This window comes from Giraffa tippelskirchi, chromosome 8 (genome assembly GCF_054371585.1).
Source record: "Giraffa tippelskirchi isolate mGirTip1 chromosome 8, T2T-mGirTip1v1.2.pri, whole genome shotgun sequence".
NCBI lineage: Eukaryota > Metazoa > Chordata > Mammalia > Artiodactyla > Giraffidae > Giraffa > Giraffa tippelskirchi.
The window spans coordinates 116,929,719-116,942,538 of NC_137282.1; the positions used below are offsets into that span (position 1 = coordinate 116,929,719).

General features: G+C 47.0%; 1 protein-coding gene and 1 long non-coding RNA gene across 5 annotated transcripts in view; both read left to right on the top strand.

Moving 5' to 3' along the window:
- SLIT3 (slit guidance ligand 3) overlaps positions 1–12,820 on the top strand; it is a 703,024-nt gene that overhangs the window by 151,427 nt on the left and 538,777 nt on the right. The window lies entirely within an intron of this gene.
- LOC145517673 (uncharacterized) lies at positions 1,695–7,733 on the top strand. The gene is made up of 2 exons (XR_014062256.1): positions 1,695–1,785; positions 6,565–7,733. It is a non-coding gene; the product is annotated as an uncharacterized LOC145517673 (long non-coding RNA).

Genomic DNA, 12,820 nt, shown 5'->3' on the forward strand with positions numbered 1-12,820 from the left:
GGATTCAGCTAGGGAGCTGATAGTTTGGCCTCTCGTTGGCATGTCTAGGGCTCTGGACTCAAATTTCTCATCAATGAGTCAGCTTTTGATTAAAATATACATAGAATCATGCCAACATTTCTTTCAGTGGGGAGGCAGCATCTTGACTTTGAGAGGTCAGGATGCTCTGTCTAAGGGAGAAAACTGCATTTCTAAGAGAGTAAAAGGGTAGCCAAGGACTGATCCCCTCCATCTCAATTTCATTGAATTTGGAATTTAGGAAACTCTGAGCCATAGATCAGGATGCTCAGAGAGACCTAACTTCAATAATTTTTTAAAAATGAAAATCAATGGTAGCAATAGAGAAAGAAAGGCTGGGTCATCCATGGTATTAATATCACGGCCCTAATCATCTCCTTCCTGTGTCTTTCTATCTCCTCTCCCACTCCCCCTTTTATTTCAAAAGCAAACACACATACCCATCACATACCACACACAGACACAGTAAAACCTTCTCTCCGTATAAGAATCTCAGACAGATAAATGAAGATCCCTTACAGACTGCAGAATCAGAGCATAGATATAATTCCACTTGAGTGCACGATACTGACTTTTGAATGAGCTCACGTTATTGAGCAACGCTGTGAGGAGATACCAGAGGTCAGGACAGCAGCCGCGGTGGTGGAACAGGAGACACTTTGTCTCCTTGGCTCACGTAATTGGTGTTTTTGGTGCACAGAGATGGTAGTGGCAGATCTGTGTCAGAGACAATAAATTATTAGTGTAAATGTTTTCTGGCCTCCAGAGAGAGCTCCTCTGTTCCCTGGAAGAGAGGTGCCTGGGCCAGGCTGACCTGCAGGGATGGTCACTCCACGTTACAACACAAGGCAGAGCTTTGTCGACCACTAGTTCCCGAGGGCTCAGCCACTGGACAGAATTATCTTAGGAAATAGTTGTTGTGGCTTTCTCTGCTAATGGCGTTCTCTGCAGATCCTCTTGCCCTATGCATGGCACTTCCTTTGTGTAAGTGAGAGTGAAGGAGGGGCGATCATTAGGCCTAATGAGGTTGGAAAAGCAGCAGCGGTGAAAGACTCGTTGCCCAGGAAGTTCCGTACTTGCCAGGTTTTCCCTGAGTGGAGAGTCACTGATAGGAGTGGCGAGACAACCGGGTAGCGTTCGTCACTATGCATCATCTGTTGTCATCAGCCTAGTATGTGCCACCATCCTGTCTCCATGAGATGACTGCAAGGACCTCCCCACTGAATCTTCGGGCTTCTACTCATGTCTCCTCACTATCCATCACCCATTCGACAGTTACCATGACTGTTTTCAGTCAAATCAGATTTCATTTCCCCAATAAAACCTTCGATGACTTCATATCATCCTAAGAAGAACCCCAAGCTCCCACACTGCACAGTCTGGCCCCGCGATTCTTCTCAGAGCCATCCTAGGACACGCTTCCTGCTTCCACCACACTGCGGCCTCCGGGGCCTTCTTCCTGGTGCTCCCACACTCCCAGCCCTGTCTCAGCATGTGGCCTTGGCCTGTTCACTCCCTTAGAGACCCTTTCCTGGTCACCCTACCCACAGGAGCATCCCTTCCTTACTAGTCACTGTCTGTAACATGACCGGGTTTTATTTTCTTCATAACGCTTATCACTACCCAAAATTCTTTTGTCCATTTATTTGTTTACTTTCTGCTTGCGCATCCCCCAGGAGATTGTAAGCTTCCTGAGAGCTGGGATTTTGTCTGTCTTGTTGACTCTGTAACTGGCTACCACTGCACCTAACACGGAGTGGGTACTGGGTAAGTATTCTCTAAAAGAGTGAATGAGAGAAGGAACTTGGACTTTCCACAATCTGCTTTTTGCTCTCAGTACATGATCAAAGGCACCTTCTGCTCCAGACCAGCACTGTCTGCTCATTGCTCTGAAAAAGTCCCAAATAATATTTAATAGCATGTGTGTACATATATGGTTTCCCTGGTAGCTTTAAAGACCCCGCCTGCCAAGGAGGAGACCTGGGTTTGATCCCTGGGTCAGGAAGATCCCCTGGAGAAGGGAATGACAACCCTCTCCAGTATTCTTGCCTGGAGAATCTCATGGACAAAAGAGCCTGGTGGGCTACAGTCCACAGGGTTGCAAAGAGTTGGACATGACTGAGCTACATAGATGCACTCATGGACATAGAAACACACTCGATAATATTGCACATACGCAAGAGTGAGGATAAGACTAACACACTGGACTTCTTCCCCTAGTTTCTAGACTCTGTTTATTTCACTCTTTGCAAGACAAATTACTTGGGTTTAAGAAGTAGAAGGACTCTATCCTGGGGTCATGGGACGAGCCCATCCACACACAGATACACCTTGCAGCACAGGTGTGAGCTGACTTCAAGGGCCACTAGGGTGGGATCTCAGACTCCCACCAGAGAGAGAGAAAGAGCTCGTGCTGGGCTCCTCTGCTGGCAGATGTGAGCCAGTGTCCAGGACTGAGAGCTGGGGAGGGAATGTTATTTTTTGATGCTTATTTCAAAGACCTGGAAATAATATTCTGTGATACAATGAAATGAAAAGATAAATTGCGTTTGCTTCATCTTCAGGCCTCACTGATTTTTTTTTTTTTTTTGCTTCTAATGGGCATTGAAAGGAATCGTCTAGCTATTGGAAGCCTCGGCTCAGTGGAGGCTTTCCAGAAAAGAGACCTGTGGGGACTCAAAGCAAACCCGAATCTTAGTATGAAAAAGAATAGATCATACTCATTTACTGAGCATTGACCTAAACCTCCAATTATTATTTTTTTCTTGATCTGAGATCTAAACCAGAGGTTGTTTGAAAGACATCTGGTGAATTAGTCCAAACCTGAAGTCAACCATGTCTTCTGAAATAATTAAACCAGGACCACACTGAAACATCAAAATATTAATGTTTTCCAAACGGACTCTCTCTGGGTCTCTGACTGGCATAGCTATAGCACCAACCTACTGTTTGTTCCCCTTTTCCCTCACCCAGGCCTCTGCCCCTGTCACTTCTCCTTTCTGCAAACCTGTCATCAATTAGCAATGGGCATTCACCAGTGCTGCCCTGGGAAGGCAGACCTTCCAGACTCACTGTACTGCTGCCTTGATGAGAAGAGAGACCCACCTACTACCCTTAATTCCATGTCATGGGGAAAAGAGGAGGTGTCTTTCCCTTAGATGAATGGGGGGATGGAATCATAGGATGGAGAGGAAGGAAGAACCCCAAGAATGAGAAAGAGAGGGAGGGAGAAAAAAGAGCAGCAATCACCAAATAGTGAATATGGAACAGAGACGGTAAAGGTAAAGACTCAGTGAAGGGGCAAGGTAAAGAAAGAGCGAGAGTAGGAGCCTTTGGGGGAAAATTTGTCTCTGGTTTGTTTTTGTCTTTTTCTGGTTGCTCCCCAAGGCAGATGGAAGAATTTCTGATCACACACGTGCCTCTCAGTTCTGTACCAAGCTCTGTGTCAACCCTTGTCTCTACAGCAACCCCTCAGGAGGCAAGAGCATCATCTTCACAGAATCCCAGGGCTGGATGGCTTTTCTAGAATTTCTAGAAATAGGCCTTTGTTTTTGCAGCTGGAGAAACTGGGCACCGTGCAGTAGGGAACTCACAAACCCCAGCCCTGGGCTTCCTAGTCCGGGGCTGTGGGCACAGCCCGAGCAAGATACATTCTTACCTTTGCCATGATTTGTCAGTAAGTGGCAGAGAAGAGAAATCGTGGAAGAAGGATCGACTTACAAAGAATTAAGGACTGGGGTTTCCAGGGGTCAGCCTGCCTGGGGTAGCAGTTTCTCTTTTAAGAGCAAAGATATTCACTTGAGAGAGATGATCTTGGTGATAGATTTGCTCATCCAACTCAGGATGAGCAGTTCTTACCTGTGAAAGGGTTGTTGTGAGTATGTGGTTATTGTCATGACATACTTGAGGAAGGGAATCCGAAGAATCAACCTCACTTGAGAGTCACTGCAAGAAATGAATCAGCAAAATAGGCAAACAAGAGGAAGATGTAGAGGCTGATCCCCTAAGGTTTCCATCCTGGTGTTGGAAGGGTACCATCGAAAGGAAGTAAAGAGGAAGTCCTCTTGGAGGGTGGGGGATGATGGATGAGGGCTGCTTCTCAGACCTTGCAGCCCTCCCAGGGGCACCCAGCACAGTGCGTCTGAATCTCCATCTCCTTTTAAGAATTTCAGAAGTTAAAAACCCAAGAGTCAGCTTGGCATCCACTTCAGCATCACTTTTTCCCCATTCCAGCTAGTTACCTCTGAGGATACATCCTTTATAAGGAGGCTGTTCATTTAAGAAAAAAGACCCCAGCCTGTTACTTACAAGCCAGCAGCTGCTGAGGAACTGACCAGATTTTCCTGTTGGGCATGAACACTGCACCCTGCTTACCTGTCACCTATAAGTGTTTACCTGCAGTTAATTAGCCAGACTTCAGTGTGGAATCCCCAGTTGCTATGCTAATGATGGCAACCCTCCCCTCCCAAGAAGTGATTTCCCATCTCAGCATGAGGGGCTTCAGTAATATCTCTTTTCAGTGATATAATTTGATTCCTCTATAGGAGGCTGCTCTGGTCCTAGCTCACTTAGCACTAAATCTCTCGCTAGATCTTCTCCTTACTTAATCTTTTCAGGCCCCAGACCAGCCCTGGCCTCTTATTTATTTATCTGGGGCCCTGTTTACTTCCCTGTTGTAAATTACTTCTGGCTCCTGGCCGTCTGATCACTGCAGTGATAGACTAATAGCTCAGAGCTGCTGCATTTGCCTTGTGTGATGAGGCAAATAATATGCTTAACTTATGGGAGAGAAGTACACCCTCCATTTATTTCAGTGGGGGAAATATTACTCAGGGGAAAGGGCCAAATCATTTACCTAATGGCTGCTGGTGTAATTATGGACAGAATTATGTGAAACAAATTGCCATGCTCATAAATCTAAACCTCCAGTGTCTCAGAGGCAGAGAGGGAATTCTGGTGGCTGGCATGGGCTCTGACTCTCTTAACGCATTCCGGTTTGCTTGGCAAAGCAGATGCTTTTCCCCAGCTCCCAATTCTAAACGGCTAAGGCCAAGATGGGCAGACTACAGCCTGCAGCGCCCCTCAGCCTGCTGCCACCTGCTATTGTGAGTAAAGTTTTATTGGCACACAGCCACAGCCGCTCACTTCCATACTGTCTGTGGCCTTATCTGTGCTCCAGTGGCGGAGGTCCTTAGTTCTTGGCAGGAAACTGTATGGCCCTCAAAGCCAAAAATATTTTCAATGTGGCCCTTCACAGAAAAAGCTTGCTGGTCCTTGCTTTGCCAAAAGAGGAACCTTCCGACAAATATTTTATATGGAGATGGAGAGACTGATTTAGATCGCTCCCCTTAGCTTTCTTTTTTCAGACAATTCAACGCCATGGTAAGGAAATGTGATGCCAGCAGTAAGGTTATCACTTGCCCTGTAGTGCTTCTACATCTATGCATGTGGCTTCTCTCAACAGTTGTGTGGCTTCATAGGGATTATGAACCCATCTGGCTGAAGAAGACACTGAGACTCTGGAAGGTGAAGCGTTTTGCCCAAGGTCATTCGGTAAGGAAGTTGCAGGACTAGGATTCATACCTTGCCTATCTGGCTCCAAATTCTGTCTTCTTTCAGCTAAGCCTTGTTGCCTCTCAGCAAAAAAGAAGGATGAAGGTGTTGGCACTGGGAGAGGGTTTTTCTCGGCTTTGCTTCTCTCTGCAGAAGGGCTGTTGAAAGGGAACATGTGAGCACCCAAGTCACAAGAAATGTGGAAAGCTCCAGAAATGAGGGGGGTCTTGTTTTCTTGCATCCTCACTTGCTGTGGGGTGGCTGTTGGAGTGGACCCAGGAGTGCTTTGTTGTGTTGGGAAACCTAACAGTTGTTTGTCAGACAGCAAGAGAAAGCCCAAGAGAAAAAGGCCTGGATGATAAAAAGCTTATTTCATGGTCTGCGTTGCCTGTGCAATGCCGATTGCCAGAGGGAAAACAGGGTCCATATGGCATCCTCATGGGGGAGGTGGATGCCACCAGCTCTGCAGCAGGCAGGGTAGAAGGGAAGCCTTAGCTCTTGCACTCTCTGGGAGCAGTTCTCTTGGCTTTGGGGCAGCCTCAAGCCAGATCCAGACACCCTGAACTTCTACTGTGAATGTGGGCAAAGTGATGGGTCCACAGACATCACCAGTGTAGCTGTAGAAATCTCAGGTTGAAAACAGAAGCAAAAGCACCTCTTCCAAAATAGTGTTTACTCTCTGAACCTAAAAAGGCAAGAAGGTATAGTGGAATAATGGCAAATAACACAGCCACATCACAGCAGCTACCATTTGTTAGGTGTTTAGAAAATATCAGGCATTGCCCTAAACCCTATAACCTTTATTGTTGTTTTTGCTCAGTCTCCAAGTTGTGTCTGACTCTTTTCAACCCTGTAGACTGCAGCACACCAGGCTTCCCTGTCCTTCCCTATCTCACAGGGTTTGCTCAAACTCACGTCCATTGAATCGATGATGCCATCCAACCATCTCATCCTCTGTTGCTCCCTTCTCCTCCTGCCTTCAATCTTTCCCAGCATCAGGCTCTTTTCCAATGAGTTGGCTCTTCACATCAGATGACCAGAAAAGATCATCTTTATGATCTCATTTGATCTTCAGCATTATCTTGTGAGGTGGGTATAACTATTCCATTTATTGAAGAGGAAATAAACTCAGTGATGATAAATAATTTGCTCAAGCTAATGTGTCAGTGGTGGAGCTGAGAACCCCATCTGCCTGACCCCTTAATCAGTCCATGTACTAGAGGTGGGAAGTGAGGCAGCCACACACATGGTCAAAGTATCATAGATCAACCGTGCATACATCATTTTTATTTTCTGACCTTCAATGTCCAATATTTGAAAGGATATAACAGCCAGGGTTGTAGAGATAGTTGAGGGTGATGATATATTTTCAGCATGAACCTATTTTCTGACTCACAGTAAGAGCTCAGTGTCTCTCCATTTTCTTAATTCTTCCCATAGCTGATAAGACACAAACTCAAGCTTTACTATCACTACCATCATTGTCTCTGATGTCCTGCTGAGCTCTGCAGGGAGTGGAATACGCAGACCCAACCTCTCCCTTGGAGGCATTTTCCATCTAAGATGGATATACATCTATCCATGTATCAGTAATTGTACCATTATGAACCCAACCAGGGAGAAAGGACCATCAAAAGGTATAGAAAGAACAAAAGGTATTAGCACCACGTGGATGACAGGGAAAGTTGCATTTTAGAGGAAGACGGTTTTGTTTTTTGCTATTCATTTTTCTTTGCTGAGCCAATAGAAAGCAGAAAGAGGTGGAAATAGGCAGGTAGGACAAGTGAGGGCCAGCTGTCGCTTCTCTTTTGTTCAGGCTGTAAAGGCTCTTGGTTCTGGCTCCTCCTCTCCTGGAGCTGGCATGGACTGTGATGTGCTGATGCGTTGGGCTTCCAAGAATTAGAAACACAAGAAAATTAACAGGGATTTCCCTCGTGGTCCAATGGTTAAGACTCTGCACTCTACTGCAGGGGACGTAGTTTCCAACCCTGGTTGGAAACTGAGATCCCGCATGCTATGCGAGGCACAACCAAACCAAAGAATAAACCCACACTCTGAGGACCGCAAACAGCCCAAATAGAGCAAGAGGCATTGACTGAACAGGAGAGCAGGAAGGTGATTTTAAAAACAGAGAGCAGGAAAGAAAGAAAAAGAAAAGAAAATCCACGTTGTTTGGTGGTGTACTCGGTGCTGAGCAAGGTCTCTCTCCAGCATCTTTATGTTTCCCTCCCAACCCTGTGAGGGGGGTGTTAGTCATCTGCGTTTGCACTGAGGGAAAGGATTTAAAGAACTGAAGGTCTCAGAGTTAAGAAAAGATGGAAACGAGATCAGAACCCTCTTCTTTCCAATTCTGGAGCTTATTATACACTCCACCCCAGAGGATCTGTCAGCACACTGTGAAGAAGAGATACTGTCTTCATTTCTTTCTGATGACATCCCAACTGTCTCCAAAGAATTCTAGAAATCACGCCAGGGGCCGTGTGTGGTTTCTTGGGATCTGACCACTTCCTCCCTCGAGGAACCTGGCTTTGGGGGACTCTCAAGGTTGCCACAGACAGAAACGTGAAGCAAAGTGGAATAACGAGAAACCAAACAAGCCTCAGTGATGAGAACACAGAGTCCTGCCATAGGGCTGGTGCTAAAGGTCACCAGGACCAGAGCCCCCTGCTGGCTGCCGCTCTTCCAGATGTCATCTCAGGCCTCTCTGCCTGGCATCTTCACCCCTCATGTCACCTGTGGATGGAGCTCTGGCAGACTGGCACAGTGTCCCTATCGCTTTGTGGTCAGAGAACCAGGAGTCTCCCCTGTTGTTCGTTCCAGAAGATTCTCAGGGCAGGACTCCTGTTGGGTCAGGCTAGAGCCGTGTGCCCTTCTTTGGACTGACCGTTGTGGCCAGATCCTAGGAGCTATGATGAACCCAGTCTGGGTCACATACTGGAAAAAAGCAGAGCGGATTCTAGGCATCCAGAGACGAGAGCCAGCATGCCTCAGCCAGGAGGAGTTCCGATTAGGATGCATGCTGAAGATCGCAGCCAGCCTCCTGTTCCAGATACTAGCTAGGCTGCTTCAAGACAGCAGCCATGCCTAGAATGCCTTGCAATTTCATTCCCGGGTCCTCCCTAAAACAGGGAAAAGTCACCTGCAGCTATCCCCAGGAATGACCCAAGGGAGCTCAAAAAAGAAAAAAAGCCAGATTGAGGTGACATCAAGGCTGATGAAGGGTGAACATTAGAATTCGTAGGCTGGGAAAATAATGGGGAGAAGGGATGCAAACTTAGGATGGCCATGCCTTTGTTTCCAGTTCTAAGAGGCAGCATCCTAGAGACTCGGCAGGATATTAGGAGAACAGAGCGGGCTTGAGGGGATTCCTGACTTCACCTCTGACCCCCTCCCCGGCTCGGACTCCGCCCACGTCTTTGCTCACTCTTGCCACAGCTAGCCTTTGGCAGTTCAGAAATTCACCATGATTTGTTTTCTCTGCATCTTTGTGCCTTCTTAGTCGTACCTGGAAGGCTTTTCTCACATCCTGATGTCTAAAAGTCAGCTGTTGTTTATCCTCCTCCAGGAAGCCCTCCCTGCTGATGCTAGGCTTATTTATTAGGAAGACTGCCCCCTGCCATTTGAGCACTAACCATGCTGACTCCAAGGCTGATGTTTTGTCTGCCTTTCCCACCAGACTGTGATCTGCTTGTGAGTTGGGAATTATGTTTTTTATTTTTTATTAGCAGGGTTTAGTGCAGGGCTATAATAGTTTTTAATGGAAAAACTGAATAAATGGTGTCTTAGTGGAAGCTGCTATAACAAAACCCTGTGGATTGGTGGCTTAAATAACAAACATTTATTTCTTACAGTTCTGGAGACTGGTAAGTATGAGATCAAGGTTCCAGCACAGTTGGGTTCTGGTGAGAACTCTGGCTGGCTTGCAAAAGGCCATCTCCATGAGGTGTCCTTGCATGAGAAAGAGAGATCAAGAGAGAGATGGAGGGAGAATAGGAGAAAGGGAGGGAGGGAGAGAGAGAAAAAGAGGGAGAATAGGAGAGAGAGAGAGGGAGGGAGAGGGGGACAGAGAAAAACAGGGAGAATAGGAGAGAGAGAGAGGGAGGGAGAGAGAGAAAAAGAGGGAGAATAGGAGGGGGGGAGAGAAATAGAAGGGGAATAGGAGAGAGAGAAAAAGAGGGAGAATAGGAGAGAGAGAGGGAGGGAGAGAAAAAGAGGGAGAATGGGAGAGAGAGAGAGGGAGGGAGAGAGAGAAAAAGAGGGAGAATAGGAGGGGGGGAGAGAAATAGAAGGGGAATAGGAGAGAGAGAAAAAGAGGGAGAATAGGAGAGAGAGAGGGAGGGAGAGAAAAAGAGGGAGAATGGGAGAGAGAGCAGGGGAGGGAGGGAAGGAGAGAAGGAGAGAGGGAGGGAGAGAGAGAGGCAGGAAGAGAGAGGAGGAGAGAGAGAGCTCTGTTCTTTTCTAATAAGGGCACTAATCCCAACTTGAGGACCACCCACCATGACCTTATTTAAACCTAACTACCTCCCAAAGGTCCCACCTCCACATACACTGAAGATTAGGACTTCAACACATGAATTTTGAGGGAAACACAAACATTAAACCCATAACAAATGGGAAGTAGTGCCAGAGAGCAGCTGTTGACTTTATGGAACTCATTATCTTTGAAGTATTTGAAGTGGAAGATCTGAACATCCGCTTCAAATCTAGAGGTGCATTTCCCAAATATGTTCCATCTTAATAGATGTTCAGAAAGAAGTACCTTGGTCAAATATATCTGGGAAATATTGTGCTAAAGGAAGTATGGGAAGTTTTTTGACTGTAGGACTTCTCAGAGCCTTCATCGTGTTAATTTCCATTGGAAATTTCCAAGAGGCGAAATTTGTACGCAGGCAGTGCCCCAAATTTGTACGCAGGTAGGACTGTGGAATCAGTTTTCATGGCAGGTTGAGTAGGACTTGGGTTTTATAGAACTGGTGTTGAGAAAATGTGAGCTTAGAACTTTTTAAAAATTAGGTTAATGAGTGCATAAAAAGACCCTGCAAGAATTATCTGAGGGCAATTTAGTATTTCCAGTGGGAACCCTTTGATCAAAGTGGACCAAATGTTGGTCAGTCCAGGTTGGTGATTCTGAAGCCCCATTTAATTATAATCTCAACTTGGCCCTTGAGAGCCTTCTTATTATTGGTTCTGATACAGTGGCAGGGTCCCTCTCTGAACACTTCCTCTTACTGAGGTCAAGAAGCATTGCAGAGGCAGCTTTCTGAACATCATAGCTGCTTCTCAAAGCTTTACCTAAAGGAAAGGTAGCTTTTCATCTCCATCCTACCCTGCCTACACTCCCTGCTCCTCTCCCTCCCTCTCCTCACCCATCACCTTCAACTCTTCCCCTTTGACTCTGTCTTTGGGGGATTCCTTTGGCTCCAAGAGCAGAGAACAGCTGGAGGCCACTTAGGCATTCTGGGTGGGTTGTTGGAATCCAGATCTCTGCCTGAATCCAACATCCCCACCCTATCCCCACCACCTCCCCTCTTGGGTGGGATGAATTCTTCCCAGTGGAGTCCAAGGAGCTGAATGCCTACAGATGCTCAGCAGCTTCCCCCAAAGTGATGAATATTCATGGCTTCTCTCCGTGGGCTACATTCCAGCCTGCGGACAGGGACCTTTCCGCATTCTGCCCCTCTCTTTTCTCAGGACAGTGGTCTGACCCTTGTCCCTTCTGTGTGGACCCCCTCCCTCAGGTAAACTCTTTCCTGAGGCTTCAGATCGAGGGAGTGCTGCACAAGCCTCAGGGCTGTGGCACCCCTGGCATCTTGGCGTCAGACACCTGCGAAAGCACAGAGCAAACCTGCCTGGCACAGTCAGGCTGTCCTCTGCCCTCTGCCTCGCAGGCTTGTTTGACCCCTTACTACCTCCCTGCTGTGGCTCAGGCCCATTCTTCCTGCCTGGGATGCCCTGCCTTCTCTTTTAAGACCTGTCCAAAGCTAAAGACAGTGCCTTCAGAGTGAGCTGTAAGTTGGAATTGTGAACATTAAGTGAAGCAATCCTTTATAAAGCATTTAGCACGTGGCCTGATGCCCAGTAAATGTCCATGGCTTTCTTTTATCTAATCCTTAAGCCTCAAATCCTCCCCATTCAGTGAAGACTCTATGGCAGCTTCACCCCACATTGATCCCCCCAGTTCCTTAGCCTGAGCATCAGGACTGCGTGGAGGACGTTTTTAGTGATATCATTGGCATGGTTCCATGGATGGCTCTTCATCTCTGCTGTTATTAAACAGGACACTCTCTGTTTCTGCCTTTTTCTCTCAACCATGTCGTTGAGGATCATGTTGTTTGCTGGGGTCAGTGGCACAGAGTAGCTGGTTAATTTACTTGTTTGTTTAATTGAACCAGCAGATTGGCCACAAAAAAAAAAGTCAAAGACATCAAAATATCATCCTTACTCATGTGCTGGCAACCACTCTTTCATTTAAAGAGATTGAAAAATGGCCCTCTCGCAGGGGGAATCCTGCCCGCAGGTGTATGGTGTTTGGTCTGCATTGTTTGAAAAATATGAGTTGATTATATTTAAAAATTCAGAGATTTCATCTAAGAAGACAGATTAATTGTTCTCCCTCCAAAGCAGCTGCAGCACTGGGCCCCAATTTCCATATAGTAATAGTCCTTAGAGCTGAGTCTTGGGTGCTCTTTTCAAGGAGTGCATTTCCCCCAGTTTGCTAACATTCCCATCACCCTCACTGCCCTGCATAAACCCTGCTCATTTATTTTCATAACCTTCATAATCTTAAATTTGGGGGCCAGACCTTCTTCATTCCCAGCAGCAGTGCACAGAAGAGGTGACTGAGGCCCCCAAGGCCAGGGGACCAGTTGGTCAGTGATGATGGGGGCCAGCTGGCAGACCCCTTCTTCACAATCCTGGATGAAGAGTGGCCCCCCAGTAGGCCTCCTTTTTCCTTTGTTGGGTTTGGAACTCGTCATGGACTCTACTGGACCTTTCTTTGGTGGTTTGCACAGTCCTTTCACCCCTGAGAAGTGGGCAGAGCAGACGTCCTGATCTCTATCCACAGAATCGGTTGCCTAGCAACCATCTGGAAGTCTTCAGATGCTCTTGTTGGGACCCTGAAGGCCAGGGCAGGGGAGGCAGCAGGAGCCTTTCAGATGGAGGTGTTCATGCAGTCTGTGGACTCTGCAGCACGTCTGCCACTTTTGGTCCCCAAGACCAGATCCTGTCATCTGGGTGCAGTCAGGGA